The following is a 22,250-nucleotide window of genomic DNA, read 5'->3' on the forward strand; positions in this document are numbered from 1 at the left end:
TAAATATCGCTCTTTACGGTTGCGCGAGGCCATCCTTTATAAGTAGGATTAAAAACTCTTCTAATATAATGCACAAATTGAGGGTTAGAAGGAAAACTATAGGGTAAACACATAACAGTAACCATTTTTGCCAATTCTTCATGATCTTTAATTGGATCATAATATAAAATGTCACCGATAACAGTGTTAATTCCCGGTTGAACTAGATTTGACCCTGTACTAGGGTTAACCGTACTATCTATACTTGTCCCCTCTTGCGCAACTTTCATTTGTAAATATCTAGCTTTATCTCTAGGGTATGTCTTTATGTGTCTAGTCAAACTACCTGTACCGCTACGGTCTCCAGTAAATTTATGAACCAACAAAGACCAACAAGTTTTACACTTAGCCTTATTTTGTTCTCTTAGTTGAGTAAAAAAGTGCCAAACAAGAGATGTTTCGGGCCGTTTAGAAGGTTGTCTATTAAAAGTAGGGGTTACTACAGGAGGGTCAAGCGGTGCATCAGTTGGGTTATTAACAGGACTAATAGGTGTATTATCTAAATCTGGTTGCGTTTCATCTAAATCATCATTTTCCTCATCATTTTCAAAGATAGTTTGATTAGGATAAAGAACATTCATAACTTTTTCATTTAATTGTTGACCTGGTGCAACATCATAGCAAAATTGACTATCGAAAAATTGAAAACAAGGGTTATCACTATCAAGAATAATAGGTGGAGGAGGACGAGTAACAGGTTGGGTCGAGGAGCCGGGGAAAGAGTAGTAGCTTGGCGACTAGATTCACCAATTTTAGATTTTCCCTTACCCTTACCACCAAATATTTTTTTCAAAGAAAAGTCCATATTAGTTATAATTATACTAAATAAAACAAACAAAACTATAATATTAAAACTTAAGAGTTGGAACGACTTTACCGAATTGACGAACAACTTCTTGAAAATTGAATATCGTTGAAGACTTGAATACTTCAATTCACCAACTTCACAATTTTTCACGAAATTGCAATAATAAAGTAAGCAATTATAAAAGAAAATTAGAGAGAGATTGATGAATTTGTGAGTAAAAATGAAAGAATGAGGGGGTATTTATAGTTGAGAATTGGAAAAAAGTGTAATTATAAAAAGTTTGGGGTTAAAACAAAGTTTGGGGGCCAAATGACTATTTTTTAAACTTCCAAACGGTTGGAAATTGAAGACCAATGGCTAGATTTTTAAAATATGACCGTTGGTCATTTTTTTAAATAAAATTTATTTTTTAAAAAATAGCCGTTGGGGCCCGGTTGAACCGGCCTAGGCCCTCCTGCCGATTCCGGGCTTAACGGTCCCGGGCTCACGGGCTATTTGGGTTGGACCGGCCCGCCTCGGACTTATGCACCATTAAAGACCGGCCCATTCGAGACCGGCCCATTTGGCCCGCGGTCTCAGGCCGGTCCCGGGCTGGGCCCGGCCTACAATACACCCTTATTGTAAAAAGAGACGACATAATGTATTTAATAATATTGCCGGCTTGACATATGCCACTTTAGTTTGTTTCATCGAAATTCACAAATACAGAACTGAAATTTCAAATAACTTTTATTGTCTCTTGGTTTGGGATTTTTAATATTATAATAATCCAAGTGGAAGTCCTCAGTATATTTGCTTTAGCTTCATTAATCAAAGAGAACAATGTTGAAGTCATCGTTGTAGAAGAAGAAAGAAGAAAACGAAGGAGGAGAAGGAGGAGGAGAAAGGGGGCTGAAGTTGTTTAAAAAGTGGGTACAAATTAAAATTTTAAAAAAAATAGGTGTAGGTTAAATGGGGCCGACCAAATAGGACGCCCCGTACAATATTTATGCAAGTTACACGTTTAATCGATCGGTAAAAAATATAAAATATATATATAAGAATTGTGTATAACATATGTATATTATACATTAATATATAAAAAAATATGTATTTTATCGGTTATTATTTTTTGAAGCGGCTATACAACATAGTTTTTCCTTCGGGGAGCAACGAGTCTTCTGTTCGTATAAATGTTTTAAAAGTCAGCGGCGTAAGATGGGACATTTTATTTTAACACAGGATAAGGCGTAAGCCCCGAGATTTATAAAGGGATTTTGTCTTGGTCATTTATGCGATGACTTTTCAGTTATATCACGACCAGTGTAATTTCCTCCTACGCTTCTGGTAAGGTGGTCTGTTTAACATCAAGTACGGAACCGTCCATTTCTACTTCTTTCGAGTCGACTAATAACTTGTTTGGCCAAGATTTTAATAGCCTATTTTGCCTGTTGTGGTGCCTAAAGAAATACAATTTTTAGGGATAAACTTTTTCTGATCCTAAACTAGCATTGAGGACAGAAAATGGTAATTAAGTATCTTCAAGGATATATAAAAGGTTGCTCTCTAAAAGTCAATTATATGTCTAGCAAGAATCGAACGAATGGATAAATCTCGATCTGTTTCATATGCTTATGTGATAAATTTCTCCGTGATACATAATAATTAGCCACTTTCATAAATTTCAATCACACTATACTTTATAACATAACCAAATTTTTAATAATTAAAAAGAATAAGCAAATGATTCCAAATAATTTATAATGCTGAATGCAAAACTGAATATAAAACCTAAACAATGATAGGATCGGTCTACTTCAGGAATTATCAATAAAATAATATCTCAAAATTAAAAAAGATATACTACCATAATTGGAAGAGAGATTGAAGTATCTAAAAGACACTTGTAAAAAAAAAAAAAAAAAAAAAAGAAAAGAAAAGTGACCATACACGTTGGGATTAAGCATTTAGATAAACAAAAACAAAAACAAATCCTTTGTGATAGTTATATTAAACAACATCTCAAATAAGGATCACAAATATGTCTACACTAATTATTAAAGAAAAATTATTAAAAATTAATATATTTATATGCCGGTTTGATTCAATCTTTCCTAATGACAAACCAAATCAAAGAGTGCGCGCATGCACATATATATATATATATATATATATATATATATATATATATATATATATATATATATATATATATATATATATATATCAATCTTTTAAGTCGGTTTATTTTTATTTTTTCAATTTTTCTTGAAAACCCCTACCTCTAACAAATGGTGAATGAACATTCATCATTCCACCACTCTTCAATATATAGTGTACAAGTTAGATTTCCAATTGTTGACGGAACTAGTGGTTTTTGTTTTCAACAACTAAAATGTGGAACGTTCCTATATTACCTCATATATTTGTTATACAAAGTAACCATTTAATTTACTAGTATGTTGGAAATTGAAACTATTGAATCAAAGAACGAGTCACACTTTAGTTTCTTTAATACACTCGAAGGCTATTAATTCTTTTTTTCCCCTACTTTATTTGTAACACTCTGTAAATTCAGATTAGGTGTGGTTGTGTTAACTGAATATTAATATGATATTGAAGGAACACGCGATAATCTAAACACATTAGATAACACGTAAATCGTAAAACGAGAACTTACTTGTTCTTCGTGAAGCGGAAGCGAAAACGGATGAACCGTGGCTGGAATTACTGGTCGGCGGTGGTTGTCACAGTGAGTTGGAGCAATCCCCAATCCCACAGTCTAAACCCTAGTTTGATTGTGAGATAGAGAGAGCGTAGGAAAAATACTGCTCAGAGTCATGTTTTTAGTGTACATACTAAGTGTACTTATATAAGGAATATTAGGGTTAACTAATAACTCTATTGGGCCTTAGAGCACCTCTTGTGGGTGGACCCAATATTTCCTACATCTCCCACTCACACATAATGGGAGTGCTCATCTAGCTTGAGAAACATATTCTCAACTCATCTCCTCAATCATTCATACAGAGAAGTAGACCGTGCGACCAACATACTGTGAGAGCTAAGTGCTATACATCTGTTAGGAGTATATAGCCTCTCGTCGAGTGCAAACCTGCAAGTAGATCATAAAATATGCAGTACCCTAGATCATGTAAATCACATTTGATATAGTCTCAAAATCTCGTATATCATTATTTCTTGTATTCACAATCATAATTCATAAGTTATAATTGGTGCACTAGTGAATACAAATAAATAAGATTCCATCAATGATCTTCCTCTTCTCACGATTCCCTTAACATTAGTATGATGGATTTTCTAGATATGCTCCGCTAGACCGAATCTATGTACATGGTCTTTTTGGAAATAAACTAAGATAGCTAAACATCACACTAAGTCTCAAATATCTGATCGGAGTCTCTAAGGGTACAAAATCTTGAGCTATCATAAAAGCTCTAGGTCTCACACAACAATAAGTTGAGAATGGACTTATGTTAATCCAATTGGTCAACATTAGCACACATGGTATGAAACGTGTGCTACAACATTTTCTCCCTTTTCCCAAGGAGCATATGTCTTTATCTCATAAAGAATGTTGTACAAATGATATTTAGACACCATAAGTATCTAAATTTGAATTCTTTTATCTACAATATTATTTTTAACTCGCATCTGGCTCACAAAGTAGACTAGGTGAACAACGTTCACCCTAATGACCTTATGTCATTGTTTAAGCGACATTCTAATTTTAAGCGAATATCTCTCAAATTATCCTTATGATAATTTTGCTTAAAACCATGTCTCATCTCCTCACATCACTAAGATAAGGAGGCGGTTGCCTGTGTGAGAAGGCCAATCTCTTGTCTACCCGACATACTTATCAAAAAAATAAAGAATGCACATAACATTCAACGATTAAAATATGTATGTATGTAAATTAACTTTATTGATAATTAAAGAACATCAGTTTGTGAACTCGAGAAAATAAATAACAAAATAAAGTATCTTAGAGTCTACGCAAGCCTTGAGACCTAGCGTGTCTCACAAATACATCTCTAGACAAAGGCTTGGTCAATGGATATGCTAACATATCTTTTGTAGACACATACTTCACATTCACTACCTTGCGTCTAACCATGTCTCTCGCATATTTATACTTGATATCTATATGTTTGATTTTACAATGAAACTTTGGATCCTTGGTGGAGGATATTGCAGCCTCACTATCACAGTATACTAATACTGGTTCAGTATTTTTAGTGATATCCAACAAGTGATCCAAGAACCTTTTCAACCAAACGGCTTCTTGTGCTGCTGATGCGAGAGCCACGTATTTGGCTTCCATCATAGATAGTGATACACATGATTGTTTCTTACTACTCCATGATATGGTGCCGTCACTGAGTAAGAAAACACATCCCGAGGTAGACTTCCTCTCATATAGATCTCCTCTATGATCAGCATCACTATATACAACTAATCGCAGATCCTTGCCGCCTTGATAACAAAGGGCATAATCAATAGTTCCCTTCAGATATCTCATGATCCTCTTTACTGCTTGCCAATGTGCTAAACCTGGGTCGGTTTGATATCTACTTACCAAGCCAACTGTTTGATAGATATCAGGTCTAGTGCATACCATAGCATACATTAGACTTCCGACTGCGCTCCTATAAGGAACTCGGCTCATTCTTTCTGTCTCTTTATGAGTCTTAGGACACATCTGACTTCCCATGGTATGGCCTTTACTTATAGGAGTTTCAACTGGGCTACTATTTTGCATATTAAATCGTTCAAGAACTTTTCTAATGTAATTCTCTTGTGAGAGATATAATAGTTTCTTTGGACGATCTCTTGAAATCTTAACTCCAAGAATATATGCAACTTTACCCATATCTTTCTTCTTAAATTGGGATGATAACCATGACTTTATCTCGGTTATAAACTCCTTATCATTTCTAGCTATAAGTATGTCATCTACATACAATATTAAAATTACAAGCTTGTTTCTTGATCTCTTGGTATAAACACAATGGTCTTTATCCATCATGGTAAAATAATTGGATACAAGAACATTTTGAAAGCGTATATACCACTTCCTTGAAGATTGTTTGAGGCCATAAATAGACTTCAAAAGTCTACAAACCTTTTGTTCGTGGCCCTTTTCAATGAAACACTCAGGTTGTTCCATATAGATTTCTTCATCTAGTTCTCCATTGAGAAAGGCAGTCCTTACATCCATCTGATGTAATTTAAGATCCAAGCTTGCAACAATAGCTAAAACCAAGCGAACCGAGGTAAATCGTACAGCAGGTGAGAAAGTCTCTTCGTAGTCTATTCCTTTTTGCTGTGTATACCCTTTCGCCACCAGTCGAGCCTTATATTTCTCAACTGTGCCATTAGCCTTGAGCTTAATTTTGAGAATCCATTTGCTCCCAATTGCTTTGCGTCCTTCAAGGAGGTCAACTAGTTCCCAAACTTTGTTAACTCTCATAGACTCCAATTCATCTTCCATTGCTTTTGTCCATCTATCCTTAGAAAGACCTGAGAGAGCCTCTTTTACATTTTTAGGATAGTTTTCTTCTTGTAGGAGCATCATAAATAGTTTGATGCCTTCAGTATCAAATCGTCGGCGGGGAATCTTTTACGAGAACCACACCTTATTTGTGATTCATCACTGTTCCCATTTGGATCAATGTTGCTCCCACTCGGATCAAGATCATTCATCCCGCTCCCACTTGGAACAATATCTATGACCATATCGCTCCCACTTAGAACAAGTTCCATTTGGTCACTTCCACTAAATGTAAAAGGATTACTTTCATTCGCATTTGATGATAAAGGGGTTTTTTGATGAGAAACTAATTCATCATCTGCTAAAATTCTCCCACTCGAATGAAGTGATCCTTGTACTTCTTGATCCATTATCTCAAATAAGGTAGGTCTTGACCTACCCCTTCTTAGGGAACTCATCCTCTAAGAATGTGACATCCCGTGATTCAAACTCAGTTACACTCCCACTGTCTTGCTGACCTATAGACACATAACCCTTTGAGGTTTCAGAGTATCTTATAAAGATACTTTTCTTTCCCCTCGGGCCCAATTTATCATATTTGTGAGAGAAATCATGTGTATAGGCAGCACAACCCCAAGGTCTTAATATACTTAGGTCGGGTTGTCTTCCAGTCCATAACTCATATGGAGTGGTAGTAACTGATTTTGTAGGCACTTGGTTAAGTACAAAGGTGGTAGTAAGCAATGCATCATCCTAGTAACTAATTGGGATGTTAGCTTGTTCCATCATTGACCTAACCATTTCTAGGAGCGTTCTGTTTCTTCTCTCCGCAATACCATTTTGTTGTGGAGTATTTGGGATAGTCAACTGATGAACTATTCTCTTTTCATCACATAAATTATTAAACTGAGTTGATAAATATTCAAGACTACGATCAGTTCGAAGAGCTTTTATCTTCTTGTCTAATTGATTTTCCACTAAGCTCATATAGCTTATGAAGCAACTTATTGCTTCTGATTTATGGGAAATCAAACAGACATAACTGAAACGGGTAAAGTCATCAATAAATGTGATGAAATAACTTGCTCCATGCCTAGACCTAACATTCATAGGCCCAAAGATGTCCGAATAGACTAATTGCAAAGGATATTCGACTCTAGTTGCCAGACCTAAAGTTTTTTTTGCAGATTTTCCAGCTAGATAATTTTCATAAGTGGACAATTCCACATGTTTAATGCTGGAAAGCAAACCTTGTTTTGCTAACCTTTGCATTCTTTGTTGGTCAATATGACCAAGTCTAGCATGCCATATGTTTACATCACTATCATATTTATGTGAAGAAACAAACATAGAAAAACTAGCATTATTATTAAATGAATCATAATTCAAATCCATAATAATTAAACCTCCGGTCACATGATCAAAACCAAATAAAGTTGAACCAAAAGTCAACTTGGTAGAATTGCCATGACAAAACAAGTCAAATCCTAACTTAAGCAAAACTGAAACTGAAATAACATTCCGACGAATTGTTGGTGCAAAGAGAACATCGTGTAGTATTAGGTCTCGACCACCATGCAGGACTAATTGCATGTACCGATCCCTTCAACAACAACTTTATTGTTGTTGCCTACATATATACACTTTGCTCTATATATATACTTTGCTCTACGTGTAACTCGCCGAAATTCAACAAAGGCACTATGTTTCCAGGCTATGTGGTCTGTTGCTCATTAGTCTACAATCCACAAAAGATTAGATTTAGTTAGAAAAACAGAACTAAAAACACAAATTTCACTAATTCGAGCATCGTGAAATCCCTTTCTAGGAGGCTCAGAGCAATCTCTAGCATAGTGACCCTTCTTGTCACAATTATAGCATTTCACTTTAGCAACTTTCACACGTTTGGGACGTCTGTTCTTGCCTTTTTCAGTCTTTTCTCTTTTAGCAAGCTGAACTTGAGATGACCCTCTCTTCTTTCCCCAGTTTCTTTTCTTTGAATTACTCTTGTTTTTGGAGGTTGTTGCCATGTGCAACTCAGCTATTGACTTTGCAGCCTCAAGTCGTTCCTCCTCTAACTCAAGGTGTCTCAGGACATCTTCCAGAGTTGTGATTCGCTCATTATGGGTCAAATGCTTCAGATGTATTTTCATTGAATGTTCTGAGCGTTTCTTATATGAGTCAAATTTGAACGTTAAGGATCTCAGCCTTGCAGTGGAACAGGTACCAAACCTTTTCCTCAAAGAATTCCAAAGATCCATAGCTCTTTGGTGATCCTTAAACTCCCTTAGAATGTCATCATCTAAGGTGCTCAACAATGTAATGCGAGCAATTGAGTTCCTTTTCTTCCAACTGTCATAGGCTTCATACTCACGCCTATGCTGAGCAATGTTGACTTCCTCAGGCTCATTCATGACATTGTTGATGGCCTCCAGAGCCTCTTGCTCCTCTAGCACATACTGGACTTTCAAGCTCCAGGTTTCATAATTGTCACCATTGAGTTTCAACCCTTTGTTGAGCTCAACAACAATGTTTTTTGAAGTAGTAGTCTTTCTTTAACAAAATAAAAAATAAAATGAGGATCATGTAAAAAAATAACGCAAGGCACGATGTTCTACATACATACATATTATGACACTAAGCATCAATTGATTAAGTTAATAAACACATATATTAATTATGGAGTCGAAAGTTCACTATGTTCCCAATCATCGTCCAAAAATTAAAATATTATGAAAATTAACTTATTCAATTATCTAGATAAGCGTCTTAATCATGTTTAAGACAACATAATTATCTAATCATGATTTTACAATCCCATTTGGATCATAAGTTAACAAATAACTTATACTAGCATGCAAATAAAATTAATGTCAAACTAATTAACATTTATTACATGCTATACAAATTCACATAAATTTTACTTTAATGTTAAACTAATTAAAATATTATACATGTTAAACAAATTAATAAGTATTGTTAATATTAAGCTAATTAATATTGATTTCATGCTAAATAAATTAACATAAAGCGTGTGTTAAACTAATTAACCAAAGTAATGTTAAAATAATTAATATTTCAAGCATGTTAAATAAATTAAAATATAAATTTAATGTTAAAAAAATTAACAAATATATTTAATGTTAAACTAATCCACAATCTGAACAGGGTACAAGGGAGGTCTACTCCTAAAATTTGTTTGTGGGTTATATCTTCCAGCTAGCCCATCAGGCACTTAGTAATAATTGTCGATCCATTAATTATTAATTACTTGGGAATACTACACAATATAATCGCTCATAAATAATAGTTACTTAATATAAAAAATATACATATTTTATACATAATCAACATATATTTATCATATATAGGTGTAGATAACAAATTTCGTCAAGAAAATAAAATCAAGATCGAAAAATATTTCAACAATCATAGTATTTGATTTCAAATAATATGAGTGTACAATCTCTATGGATCTTCTGATTATTCTTTCCTATATATATATATATATGAAGTTGGGTCTAAGAGAGGATGATGTGACACCTCTCTCAGCCCAGCATTGACATTAATCTTTATTGTAATTCTTTTTTGACATTTTTCCTTTTAAAACTGATGAAAAAAAGTTTTTCAATAAAGAAAACTTAACAGTCGCTTATTTTCCCTATAAAAGAAACGATTGCTTCTTTTACTGCTCTTAAATGGCTCTTCTCTTAATCCTTATCGCAAATCTTCTCTTCCCTTACAGGGTCTTCTTCTTCTCCTCTTCTTCCTCCCCTCGCCCAAGGTAAAATTCTTCCTTTGCTCTTCAGTATTTTAATTTTTCCCTTCAGTTTCTGTTTCTCTTATTTCTATTACTGCCAGAGGTAAATCGCCTCTCTCTGATTTTGTGATTTGATTATCTCTTCCTTATTTTTGAGATTTTTTGGTTGGTATTCCTTGTATTGGTATCCAATATTCTGGGATTTTGTTTATGTTCCCTTCTGTTTGTTCTTTGCGATAAACTTTTATTTCTTAAATAGTTTTACTATATATGTTTTTCTTTAAACTGTATGGGATGAAATATGACTCAGTTCTTTTTTTAAATTTTTTGTAGCTTCTAAGAGTTCTCAACTATCTAATCTTCTAATCCTTATTATGGCTATGGCTTGATTGGCTTTGGGGATATTCTCTTTCCAGGTTTTGCGATTTTATCTGAGTTCAATAAAAGAGTGACCTTTGGTTGGTGCAATTATGGCTTCATATCTCTTTGTATATAATTTTTTTTTACATTCTTTAAGTAAGAACAAAATTGCAAAGTATTAAATTTGAGTCTCTTATAATAGAAATAAATATACTTATATACTTATAATTAATGCACAAAGGAAAAATTATGTTATAAAATCTGTCAAAGATATATCCACATAAACAAATCATTTTTTCTTAAATTTTTTTATTGTTTCAAGAATTGAACAAGAACTCTAGAGATTTCAGTTTACCTTTGTAAAATTTAATGAATTACATGGATGGAGACAATTTCGATGAAATTGTTATAGGTAAAAGGTCACATGTTAAAATAAAGAATAATATGAATATAAAGCTTGAAATAGTTTTCACTAGCTTTTACTTGAATTCAAGAAACAGCTAAGACCTGTCAAATTGAGGCTTGGAAATATAATGTATTAGTTCTTTTTCTTTATTTGACTCAAAAAAATGCTAGGAAATCGTATAACTTGTCAGATGAATGAAGCTTCTATTCAAAGTTTATTATCTTTTGTCTATGTAATTAATGATTCCTTTTGTTGTAAAGGAGAGATAATTTGTAGTACATGAAAATAGTTTTTGACATAAAGATTGAAATAGGGCACCTATTAGATAACACTAAAAAAATTCTTTCACGATACATCTTAATCTTGGTTATTTAGTTACTAAAAGCCACGCCAACTTTAGTAATCAAAGACTGGGCAGAATTATATTGCTGAATTGATGAGAGAATTGCTTTATATTGTGCTAATGGCATTCCTTCTACACCTACAAAAAATTTCAATAATGCAGGTTTTTTTTTCTTGTCAGCGTCTGTTTGACGATATTATTGTGTTTATATGATAACTTCTCTTCGTGCCATTTGCTAGGAATTGGAAGAAGCTAAGTATTATGAAGAGAAGTGTCATTGGGGTAGAAGAAGCTATATATTGTGTTCTGATCAAGCAATTTCTCAATTTTCTTTTGCTTCTTTCTCCTTAATTAAGTAATTTTAGTTTTAAATATTATTTTTGCTCGTAGCACCATTCTCACCTTCCTTTCTCCTTATCACTATGCATTTCCCGAATTTTAATGACACTTTTCCTTCTTCTCCTACATTCCCCATAGAAGTAATAAGAATACTGCTATAGATTGTCTTTGTAGTTTTGATGCTGAAGTGAAGCTGCAAAATATTACAGAGAAGTTGGGAATTTATGCTGAGGAGGAGGGTGTTATCTTTTACTCCAGAATATATTCCCCAAAACATATGTATATATAATCATATATAGCTATATATATATATATATATAGTTTTATATGTATTAGATATATAATATATATACTATATCAAATTTAAACACAAAATAAATTGCAAAGAAATATTCAAGGGAATGTCTTATAATTTTTATTATTACGACATTAACAAAAAATGGCAATATCTTTATTAGTATTCCTCCCCCCAATGGAATGAGCACAAAAAGGTACTACTACCACCATTAAAAAGAAAAAAAACTAAGGAAGATGTGCCAAAATACAAGTTACATATTAGTCTATGTATTATCTCTAACAAATCTCATAAATCCTTCAAGGTCCGGAGGAATTTCCGTTGGTGGTGGTATAAAAGAAGCTTGTTCATTACCACTTCCGGGCGAAGCAGCATCCTGCACAAGTTCCGCTAGCATTTCTTCATAAGCTTTGTCTATCTCCGGTTGTGATTCTGCAAGTCCAAAATTTCTTCTTTTCGGACGGATCCAATCTCTGAAGAGTACCGATTTTTCCAAGATCTCCCTCATAGATGCTGTATGATCACCGATTTGAAGTCTCGCTTGACTGAAAGCGCTCTCCGATGCCACTGTTAAAGCTTGAACACTTAAAATATCTCGAGCTATCCTTGAAAGAACCGGATAGTGTTTTTGTTTGTCCTTCCACCATTCCAAAACATCGAAAGAGCCGTCGAGATTTTATGATTCAAGTCCCAGCGACAAATAAACTTGAAGCTCATTTAGTTGTGAACTATCACCAATATTATCTCCTTGAGAACCCCTGAACTCCGTTCAAGAACTAAGGGCTTTTAGGCCCGCAATTCTTTTAGATGATTGCGAACTAGACGAAGTAGGAGTTGGAACATTTGGTATAGCATGATCTAAGGCAAGTTGATAAGCATTATAAATTGTTTGAGCATTTATTTTAATTGAGGTTTTTGCATCTCCAAGTGTAGCATATTCCTCAGCTGAAAGTGATAAAGCGTTATAAATTTTTGAATACCAAAAGTGAGGACCTCCTAATTACATTGTAAGATTTAACACTGCAGCAACACCAAAAATAGGGGAGATAGGGAAAAAATATTTTTTAAACTTAGCTTTCTTAGGATCAATAGCAAGTTGATAAATTACCTCATCCTCTGAAAATTGAGTAAACAAATCTGCAAGTGCTGCAATATAAACTAAACAGTTAGAAATAGTAGGATAATATTGCCCAGATAATTCATTTGTAGCAACATGAAATTGTTCTAAAAAGTCTACAAGCATTTTAACATTAGTCCAATCTTGATTTGTAAGGTGCTCATCATCATCATCATCATCACCATCACCTACACGAGCATTATACATTGCGCTTATTGGGTTCCTATATTCATATGCAACAACTAAACTTTCATACATGTAATTCCATCTAGTCGGACAAGGTTTAGGAACCTTTCTTTCTCTAAGGCCAAATTCATCACATTTTTTAAAATAGTTTCTAAGTCTACTTCTACAGTTTGAATAAAAAAGTCTATTAAGATCCATTTTAACCTTTTCAATTTCTACATTTAAAACTTTCATACCATCACCAACGATTAAATGGTAACTATGACAAATATATCTAACATGAAAAATATTACTAAATGCAGGATTTAGTGTAGTTGTAAGCAAACCTATAGCGTTAGTGTTACTAGAAGCATTATCCATTGAAACCGACATAATTTTATCTCTAATGCAAAAATATCTACAAATATCTGCAACTGTGTTAGCAATAAACTTACTTGTGTGGCGTGAATTAATTATTCTATAAGCAATAATGCGCTTTTGCATTATCCAGTCCTCATCTATCTAATGACTTGTAACAGTTAGATAATCATAGTCATTACCACTTCTACCAATATCAGTAGTAATAGCAATGCGACAATCTATATGAGTAAATAAATAGCACAAATATTGTTCATATTCATGTTTATATTTATAAATATCGCTCTTTACGGTTGCGCGAGGCCATCCTTTATAAGTAGGATTAAAAACTCTTCTAATATAATGCACAAATTGAGGGTTAGAAGGAAAACTATAGGGTAAACACATAACAGTAACCATTTTTGCCAATTCTTCATGATCTTTAATTGGATCATAATATAAAATGTCACCGATAACAGTGTTAATTCCCGGTTGAACTAGATTTGACCCTGTACTAGGGTTAACCGTACTATCTATACTTGTCCCCTCTTGCGCAACTTTCATTTGTAAATATCTAGCTTTATCTCTAGGGTATGTCTTTATGTGTCTAGTCAAACTACCTGTACCGCTACGGTCTCCAGTAAATTTATGAACCAACAAAGACCAACAAGTTTTACACTTAGCCTTATTTTGTTCTCTTAGTTGAGTAAAAAAGTGCCAAACAAGAGATGTTTCGGGCCGTTTAGAAGGTTGTCTATTAAAAGTAGGGGTTACTACAGGAGGGTCAAGCGGTGCATCAGTTGGGTTATTAACAGGACTAATAGGTGTATTATCTAAATCTGGTTGCGTTTCATCTAAATCATCATTTTCCTCATCATTTTCAAAGATAGTTTGATTAGGATAAAGAACATTCATAACTTTTTCATTTAATTGTTGACCTGGTGCAACATCATAGCAAAATTGACTATCGAAAAATTGAAAACAAGGGTTATCACTATCAAGAATAATAGGTGGAGGAGGACGAGTAACAGGTTGGGTCGAGGAGCCGGGGAAAGAGTAGTAGCTTGGCGACTAGATTCACCAATTTTAGATTTTCCCTTACCCTTACCACCAAATATTTTTTTCAAAGAAAAGTCCATATTAGTTATAATTATACTAAATAAAACAAACAAAACTATAATATTAAAACTTAAGAGTTGGAACGACTTTACCGAATTGACGAACAACTTCTTGAAAATTGAATATCGTTGAAGACTTGAATACTTCAATTCACCAACTTCACAATTTTTCACGAAATTGCAATAATAAAGTAAGCAATTATAAAAGAAAATTAGAGAGAGATTGATGAATTTGTGAGTAAAAATGAAAGAATGAGGGGGTATTTATAGTTGAGAATTGGAAAAAAGTGTAATTATAAAAAGTTTGGGGTTAAAACAAAGTTTGGGGGCCAAATGACTATTTTTTAAACTTCCAAACGGTTGGAAATTGAAGACCAATGGCTAGATTTTTAAAATATGACCGTTGGTCATTTTTTTTAAATAAAATTTATTTTTAAAAAAATAGCCGTTGGGGCCCGGTTGAACCGGCCTAGGCCCTCCTGCCGATTCCGGGCTTAACGGTCCCGGGCTCACGGGCTATTTGGGTTGGACCGGCCCGCCTCGGACTTATGCACCATTAAAGACCGGCCCATTCGAGACCGGCCCATTTGGCCCGCGGTCTCAGGCCGGTCCCGGGCTGGGCCCGGCCTACAATACACCCTTATTGTAAAAAGAGACGACATAATGTATTTAATAATATTGCCGGCTTGACATATGCCACTTTAGTTTGTTTCATCGAAATTCACAAATACAGAACTGAAATTTCAAATAACTTTTATTGTCTCTTGGTTTGGGATTTTTAATATTATAATAATCCAAGTGGAAGTCCTCAGTATATTTGCTTTAGCTTCATTAATCAAAGAGAACAATGTTGAAGTCATCGTTGTAGAAGAAGAAAGAAGAAAACGAAGGAGGAGAAGGAGGAGGAGAAAGGGGGCTGAAGTTGTTTAAAAAGTGGGTACAAATTAAAATTTTAAAAAAAATAGGTGTAGGTTAAATGGGGCCGACCAAATAGGACGCCCCGTACAATATTTATGCAAGTTACACGTTTAATCGATCGGTAAAAAATATAAAATATATATATAAGAATTGTGTATAACATATGTATATTATACATTAATATATAAAAAAATATGTATTTTATCGGTTATTATTTTTTGAAGCGGCTATACAACATAGTTTTTCCTTCGGGGAGCAACGAGTCTTCTGTTCGTATAAATGTTTTAAAAGTCAGCGGCGTAAGATGGGACATTTTATTTTAACACAGGATAAGGCGTAAGCCCCGAGATTTATAAAGGGATTTTGTCTTGGTCATTTATGCGATGACTTTTCAGTTATATCACGACCAGTGTAATTTCCTCCTACGCTTCTGGTAAGGTGGTCTGTTTAACATCAAGTACGGAACCGTCCATTTCTACTTCTTTCGAGTCGACTAATAACTTGTTTGGCCAAGATTTTAATAGCCTATTTTGCCTGTTGTGGTGCCTAAAGAAATACAATTTTTAGGGATAAACTTTTTCTGATCCTAAACTAGCATTGAGGACAGAAAATGGTAATTAAGTATCTTCAAGGATATATAAAAGGTTGCTCTCTAAAAGTCAATTATATGTCTAGCAAGAATCGAACGAATGGATAAATCTCGATCTGTTTCATATGCTTATGTGATAAATTTCTCCGTGATACATAATAATTAGCCACTTTCATAAATTTCAATCACACTATACTTTATAACATAACCAAATTTTTAATAATTAAAAAGAATAAGCAAATGATTCCAAATAATTTATAATGCTGAATGCAAAACTGAATATAAAACCTAAACAATGATAGGATCGGTCTACTTCAGGAATTATCAATAAAATAATATCTCAAAATTAAAAAAGATATACTACCATAATTGGAAGAGAGATTGAAGTATCTAAAAGACACTTGTAAAAAAAAAAAAAAAAAAAAAAGAAAAGAAAAGTGACCATACACGTTGGGATTAAGCATTTAGATAAACAAAAACAAAAACAAATCCTTTGTGATAGTTATATTAAACAACATCTCAAATAAGGATCACAAATATGTCTACACTAATTATTAAAGAAAAATTATTAAAAATTAATATATTTATATGCCGGTTTGATTCAATCTTTCCTAATGACAAACCAAATCAAAGAGTGCGCGCATGCACATATATATATATATATATATATATATATATATATATATATATCAATCTTTTAAGTCGGTTTATTTTTATTTTTTCAATTTTTCTTGAAAACCCCTACCTCTAACAAATGGTGAATGAACATTCATCATTCCACCACTCTTCAATATATAGTGTACAAGTTAGATTTCCAATTGTTGACGGAACTAGTGGTTTTTGTTTTCAACAACTAAAATGTGGAACGTTCCTATATTACCTCATATATTTGTTATACAAAGTAACCATTTAATTTACTAGTATGTTGGAAATTGAAACTATTGAATCAAAGAACGAGTCACACTTTAGTTTCTTTAATACACTCGAAGGCTATTAATTCTTTTTTTCCCCTACTTTATTTGTAACACTCTGTAAATTCAGATTAGGTGTGGTTGTGTTAACTGAATATTAATATGATATTGAAGGAACACGCGATAATCTAAACACATTAGATAACACGTAAATCGTAAAACGAGAACTTACTTGTTCTTCGTGAAGCGGAAGCGAAAACGGATGAACCGTGGCTGGAATTACTGGTCGGCGGTGGTTGTCACAGTGAGTTGGAGCAATCCCCAATCCCACAGTCTAAACCCTAGTTTGATTGTGAGATAGAGAGAGCGTAGGAAAAATACTGCTCAGAGTCATGTTTTTAGTGTACATACTAAGTGTACTTATATAAGGAATATTAGGGTTAACTAATAACTCTATTGGGCCTTAGAGCACCTCTTGTGGGTGGACCCAATATTTCCTACATCTCCCACTCACACATAATGGGAGTGCTCATCTAGCTTGAGAAACATATTCTCAACTCATCTCCTCAATCATTCATACAGAGAAGTAGACCGTGCGACCAACATACTGTGAGAGCTAAGTGCTATACATCTGTTAGGAGTATATAGCCTCTCGTCGAGTGCAAACCTGCAAGTAGATCATAAAATATGCAGTACCCTAGATCATGTAAATCACATTTGATATAGTCTCAAAATCTCGTATATCATTATTTCTTGTATTCACAATCATAATTCATAAGTTATAATTGGTGCACTAGTGAATACAAATAAATAAGATTCCATCAATGATCTTCCTCTTCTCACGATTCCCTTAACATTAGTATGATGGATTTTCTAGATATGCTCCGCTAGACCGAATCTATGTACATGGTCTTTTTGGAAATAAACTAAGATAGCTAAACATCACACTAAGTCTCAAATATCTGATCGGAGTCTCTAAGGGTACAAAATCTTGAGCTATCATAAAAGCTCTAGGTCTCACACAACAATAAGTTGAGAATGGACTTATGTTAATCCAATTGGTCAACATTAGCACACATGGTATGAAACGTGTGCTACAACATTTTCTCCCTTTTCCCAAGGAGCATATGTCTTTATCTCATAAAGAATGTTGTACAAATGATATTTAGACACCATAAGTATCTAAATTTGAATTCTTTTATCTACAATATTATTTTTAACTCGCATCTGGCTCACAAAGTAGACTAGGTGAACAACGTTCACCCTAATGACCTTATGTCATTGTTTAAGCGACATTCTAATTTTAAGCGAATATCTCTCAAATTATCCTTATGATAATTTTGCTTAAAACCATGTCTCATCTCCTCACATCACTAAGATAAGGAGGCGGTTGCCTGTGTGAGAAGGCCAATCTCTTGTCTACCCGACATACTTATCAAAAAAATAAAGAATGCACATAACATTCAACGATTAAAATATGTATGTATGTAAATTAACTTTATTGATAATTAAAGAACATCAGTTTGTGAACTCGAGAAAATAAATAACAAAATAAAGTATCTTAGAGTCTACGCAAGCCTTGAGACCTAGCGTGTCTCACAAATACATCTCTAGACAAAGGCTTGGTCAATGGATATGCTAACATATCTTTTGTAGACACATACTTCACATTCACTACCTTGCGTCTAACCATGTCTCTCGCATATTTATACTTGATATCTATATGTTTGATTTTACAATGAAACTTTGGATCCTTGGTGGAGGATATTGCAGCCTCACTATCACAGTATACTAATACTGGTTCAGTATTTTTAGTGATATCCAACAAGTGATCCAAGAACCTTTTCAACCAAACGGCTTCTTGTGCTGCTGATGCGAGAGCCACGTATTTGGCTTCCATCATAGATAGTGATACACATGATTGTTTCTTACTACTCCATGATATGGTGCCGTCACTGAGTAAGAAAACACATCCCGAGGTAGACTTCCTCTCATATAGATCTCCTCTATGATCAGCATCACTATATACAACTAATCGCAGATCCTTGCCGCCTTGATAACAAAGGGCATAATCAATAGTTCCCTTCAGATATCTCATGATCCTCTTTACTGCTTGCCAATGTGCTAAACCTGGGTCGGTTTGATATCTACTTACCAAGCCAACTGTTTGATAGATATCAGGTCTAGTGCATACCATAGCATACATTAGACTTCCGACTGCGCTCCTATAAGGAACTCGGCTCATTCTTTCTGTCTCTTTATGAGTCTTAGGACACATCTGACTTCCCATGGTATGGCCTTTACTTATAGGAGTTTCAACTGGGCTACTATTTTGCATATTAAATCGTTCAAGAACTTTTCTAATGTAATTCTCTTGTGAGAGATATAATAGTTTCTTTGGACGATCTCTTGAAATCTTAACTCCAAGAATATATGCAACTTTACCCATATCTTTCTTCTTAAATTGGGATGATAACCATGACTTTATCTCGGTTATAAACTCCTTATCATTTCTAGCTATAAGTATGTCATCTACATACAATATTAAAATTACAAGCTTGTTTCTTGATCTCTTGGTATAAACACAATGGTCTTTATCCATCATGGTAAAATAATTGGATACAAGAACATTTTGAAAGCATATATACCACTTCCTTGAAGATTGTTTGAGGCCATAAATAGACTTCAAAAGTCTACAAACCTTTTGTTCGTGGCCCTTTTCAATGAAACACTCAGGTTGTTCCATATAGATTTCTTCATCTAGTTCTCCATTGAGAAAGGCAGTCCTTACATCCATCTGATGTAATTTAAGATCCAAGCTTGCAACAATAGCTAAAACCAAGCGAACCGAGGTAAATCGTACAGCAGGTGAGAAAGTCTCTTCGTAGTCTATTCCTTTTTGCTGTGTATACCCTTTCGCCACCAGTCGAGCCTTATATTTCTCAACTGTGCCATTAGCCTTGAGCTTAATTTTGAGAATCCATTTGCTCCCAATTGCTTTGCGTCCTTCAAGGAGGTCAACTAGTTCCCAAACTTTGTTAACTCTCATAGACTCCAATTCATCTTCCATTGCTTTTGTCCATCTATCCTTAGAAAGACCTGAGAGAGCCTCTTTTACATTTTTAGGATAGTTTTCTTCTTGTAGGAGCATCATAAATAGTTTGATGCCTTCAGTATCAAATCGTCGGCGGGGAATCTTTTACGAGAACCACACCTTATTTGTGATTCATCACTGTTCCCATTTGGATCAATGTTGCTCCCACTCGGATCAAGATCATTCATCCCGCTCCCACTTGGAACAATATCTATGACCATATCGCTCCCACTTAGAACAAGTTCCATTTGGTCACTTCCACTAAATGTAAAAGGATTACTTTCATTCGCATTTGATGATAAAGGGGTTTTTTGATGAGAAACTAATTCATCATCTGCTAAAATTCTCCCACTCGAATGAAGTGATCCTTGTACTTCTTGATCCATTATCTCAAATAAGGTAGGTCTTGACCTACCCCTTCTTAGGGAACTCATCCTCTAAGAATGTGACATCCCGTGATTCAAACTCAGTTACACTCCCACTGTCTTGCTGACCTATAGACACATAACCCTTTGAGGTTTCAGAGTATCTTATAAAGATACTTTTCTTTCCCCTCGGGCCCAATTTATCATATTTGTGAGAGAAATCATGTGTATAGGCAGCACAACCCCAAGGTCTTAATATACTTAGGTCGGGTTGTCTTCCAGTCCATAACTCATATGGAGTGGTAGTAACTGATTTTGTAGGCACTTGGTTAAGTACAAAGGTGGTAGTAAGCAATGCATCATCCTAGTAACTAATTGGGATGTTAGCTTGTTCCATCATTGACCTAACCATTTCTAGGAGCGTTCTGTTTCTTCTCTCCGCAATACCATTTTGTTGTGGAGTATTTGGGATAGTCAACTGATGAACTATTCTCTTTTCATCACATAAATTATTAAACTGAGTTGATAAATATTCAAGACTACGATCAGTTCGAAGAGCTTTTATCTTCTTGTCTAATTGATTTTCCACTAAGCTCATATAGCTTATGAAGCAACTTATTGCTTCTGATTTATGGGAAATCAAACAGACATAACTGAAACGGGTAAAGTCATCAATAAATGTGATGAAATAACTTGCTCCATGCCTAGACCTAACATTCATAGGCCCAAAGATGTCCGAATAGACTAATTGCAAAGGATATTCGACTCTAGTTGCCAGACCTAAAGTTTTTTTTGCAGATTTTCCAGCTAGATAATTTTCATAAGTGGACAATTCCACATGTTTAATGCTGGAAAGCAAACCTTGTTTTGCTAACCTTTGCATTCTTTGTTGGTCAATATGACCAAGTCTAGCATGCCATATGTTTACATCACTATCATATTTATGTGAAGAAACAAACATAGAAAAACTAGCATTATTATTAAATGAATCATAATTCAAATCCATAATAATTAAACCTCCGGTCACATGATCAAAACCAAATAAAGTTGAACCAAAAGTCAACTTGGTAGAATTGCCATGACAAAACAAGTCAAATCCTAACTTAAGCAAAACTGAAACTGAAATAACATTCCGACGAATTGTTGGTGCAAAGAGAACATCGTGTAGTATTAGGTCTCGACCACCATGCAGGACTAATTGCATGTACCGATCCCTTCAACAACAACTTTATTGTTGTTGCCTACATATATACACTTTGCTCTATATATATACTTTGCTCTACGTGTAACTCGCCGAAATTCAACAAAGGCACTATGTTTCCAGGCTATGTGGTCTGTTGCTCATTAGTCTACAATCCACAAAAGATTAGATTTAGTTAGAAAAACAGAACTAAAAACACAAATTTCACTAATTCGAGCATCGTGAAATCCCTTTCTAGGAGGCTCAGAGCAATCTCTAGCATAGTGACCCTTCTTGTCACAATTATAGCATTTCACTTTAGCAACTTTCACACGTTTGGGACGTCTGTTCTTGCCTTTTTCAGTCTTTTCTCTTTTAGCAAGCTGAACTTGAGATGACCCTCTCTTCTTTCCCCAGTTTCTTTTCTTTGAATTACTCTTGTTTTTGGAGGTTGTTGCCATGTGCAACTCAGCTATTGACTTTGCAGCCTCAAGTCGTTCCTCCTCTAACTCAAGGTGTCTCAGGACATCTTCCAGAGTTGTGATTCGCTCATTATGGGTCAAATGCTTCAGATGTATTTTCATTGAAT

At 34.4% G+C, this 22,250-nt stretch overlaps 1 long non-coding RNA gene across 1 annotated transcript; it reads left to right on the top strand.

Annotated features, from left to right (window-relative positions):
• Positions 1-9,971: 9,971 nt before the first annotated feature.
• Positions 9,972-11,783, top strand: LOC142181252 (uncharacterized). Its single transcript, XR_012709852.1, has 3 exons — positions 9,972-10,128; positions 10,438-10,562; positions 11,453-11,783. It is a non-coding gene; the product is annotated as an uncharacterized LOC142181252 (long non-coding RNA).
• Positions 11,784-22,250: the final 10,467 nt, after the last annotated feature.

Source organism: Nicotiana tabacum, chromosome 5, assembly GCF_000715075.1.
Source record: "Nicotiana tabacum cultivar K326 chromosome 5, ASM71507v2, whole genome shotgun sequence".
Classification (NCBI taxonomy): domain Eukaryota; kingdom Viridiplantae; phylum Streptophyta; class Magnoliopsida; order Solanales; family Solanaceae; genus Nicotiana; species Nicotiana tabacum.